This window comes from Palaemon carinicauda, chromosome 18, assembly GCF_036898095.1.
Source record: "Palaemon carinicauda isolate YSFRI2023 chromosome 18, ASM3689809v2, whole genome shotgun sequence".
NCBI classification, from domain to species: Eukaryota; Metazoa; Arthropoda; class Malacostraca; order Decapoda; family Palaemonidae; genus Palaemon; species Palaemon carinicauda.
Window position 1 is genome coordinate 34,779,450 of NC_090742.1, and position 2,500 is coordinate 34,781,949.

At 36.7% G+C, this 2,500-nt stretch overlaps 1 protein-coding gene across 1 annotated transcript in view; it reads right to left on the reverse strand.

The window, feature by feature from the left end:
• The window catches only part of LOC137657765 (uncharacterized), a 611,991-nt gene that overhangs the window by 540,855 nt on the left and 68,636 nt on the right, over positions 1-2,500 (reverse strand). Inside the window, exon 2 of the mRNA XM_068392256.1 lies at positions 72-112. The gene's annotated coding sequence lies outside the window, so the exon portion shown is untranslated. The remainder of the gene's footprint in view (positions 1-71; positions 113-2,500) is intronic.

A 2,500-nucleotide genomic window follows, 5' to 3' on the forward strand; every position in this document is an offset into this window, starting at 1 on the left:
AACATATGCTAATAGGGACGAATATGACTCCCCGTGAAATGAAGTGTCTGTCCTCTCCCCATAAAACATACCTTTCTCAAACAGCAGCAGATCAGTATGGAGCCCCTTCCTCCTGAAACAAAATTAATGCAAACATTAGCAACGCAAATATAAACTTATACATTTAATTAAGAGTGTTGTCACATTAAGATAAATCACTTTAACTAAGTTAAAAGAAATATAGTGTCATACATACTGCATCGGTACAGTTGGCTTCATTGATTACGATACACTTCACGGGAAGCTGAGAAGACGTCTGGCAGCTGTCAATTGTAGCAGTTAACGCTGTAGCAAAAGAGAAACTGTTGCCAACGTTGTCTGTAAAAATAACGCTGACTTGTAATCATGTGATCGAAAGTATCTTTATTCATATTACGAAGTCCTCTTAAACAACTAAAATGATTTTTCTATACAGGACTTCACCGAATTAATAAAAATGTTTTTGATCACGAGTTTACAAATTCCACGACTCTGCTTTAAAGACAACACTGCCAAAAGTTGCTCTTTTCCTAAACACAGACTTACCTGCTGCAGGTTTCAACTGTCAGACGTCTCCTTAGCTTCCCATGAAGTGTACCGGAATTAATGAAGCCAAATGTACCTTAACATTACTTATTGTGGAAGCAGTAGGATAAAAATAATAAAATAATCCAATATAACACATCTACTTTAAAATTAATGATTATCCATTAAAGCTTACATGACACCTTGCTTCCTTTCCTCACTGGGCTATTTTTCCTGTTGGAGCCCCTGGGCTTATAGCATCCTGCTTTTCCAAAATAGGGTTGTAGCTTAGAAATTAATAATAATAATAATAATAACAATAATAATAATAATAATAACTTCTCTATTTTTATCAAGGGAGAGGAGTTAGCATTCTCCCCTAACTTCCAGCATTCATCTAGACTTTGAGACCAAATTGGAGGCATAAATTCTCACGTGCAGACAAGCTTATCACGTTTTGCAACTGCATCAGACCTACTTCTTTTTGATATTTCAAAAAATTATAAAAAAATTATAAATATGATCAAAGTTTGCAAATAGCCCTTCCGATACACACTTTCTGTAGACATGCACCAAAACAAGCAAACATATAAATTGTGCAACATTCGAGGAAAAGTAGGGGAGAGAGAGAGAGAGAGAGAGAGAGAGAGAGAGAGAGAGAGAGAGAGAGAGAGAGAGAGAGAGAGAGAGAGAGAGATTGCAAGGGTGCCACACCAGGTGGCACTAGAAGCAGAACAAAACAAGCTCGCACTCTCACCTTTGGTAATCTCCTAAGGGGAGTAAAATCCTTTTACTTGACGCCAGGTAAATGACCTTTCCACCTCTCTCGCTTTTTTCTCTCTTTCGTTTTAGTAATATCCTTTTATTCCTTTGCTCCCTTGGTAGTCTTTTATTTTCGTTGCTTCTGAACCGAAGCCATATTGGCTATAATTAACAAATCACCAGGTAAAACCAAAGTATATATATATATATATATATATATATATATATATATATATATATATATATATATATATATATATATATATATATTATCCCTTTAAGGGTGGGCATACCTTAATGTGGTGAAAGTTTGTGTATCGCCATGATCAGCAAAGCTGTGCTAGTCAGGGCCACTCATACTAGGCTGGCTTGCTGTGAGCGATCATACTAATCTCCCACGATCACCAATCTGTAGTAGCCAGCGAGGTGATGAAAATGGTCAAAGCCCAGACATAACTAAGGACATGTCTGAGGTCTTTATCCTGCAATGGGCATGAAACGGCTGCATTTGTTGCGTGTGTATATATATATATATATATATATATATATATATATATATATATATATATATATATATAAATATATATATACACACACAGGAGGCAGCAGGATTGATATGTGATAAGTGAATGCCAATCAAGCTATAACACACGACCTATAGCACAGTCATAAAACCATTGTTAATTTATGGATAGGAAATGTGAGCTCGAAGAAAGAAAGAGGAAGCAAAGCATAAGAGAACAGAGATGAGAATGCTGAGGTGGATTATGGGAATATCGCTGCATGAAAGATTGGAAAATGATGAATGAAGAAGAATGGCAGGTGTAGTAAAGATTACAGAGGTGATAAGAGTGTCACGACTGAGATGGTGTGGACACGTTTTGAGGATGGCTGGTGGGAAGGGAGTGAAGAGAGCATGGGAGGAAAATGTTAGGGGGAGAAGATATAGAGGGAAGCCGATAACTACTGTAGATGGTGTGATAAGGTGAAGGATGGTCTGCAGAGAAGAGGTTTGGTGGAAGAGGATCGCTATGAAAGAGGGCATTGGAGAGGGCGCATCAGGCAACTTATCCCTTAATGTAGATAACAGTGAGAAAGATGATATAAAAAGATTCATATATACATAGATACATATATATATATATGAACATATATCACAAGCACACGTGATTTTAATTAATGTAAATATCACCCA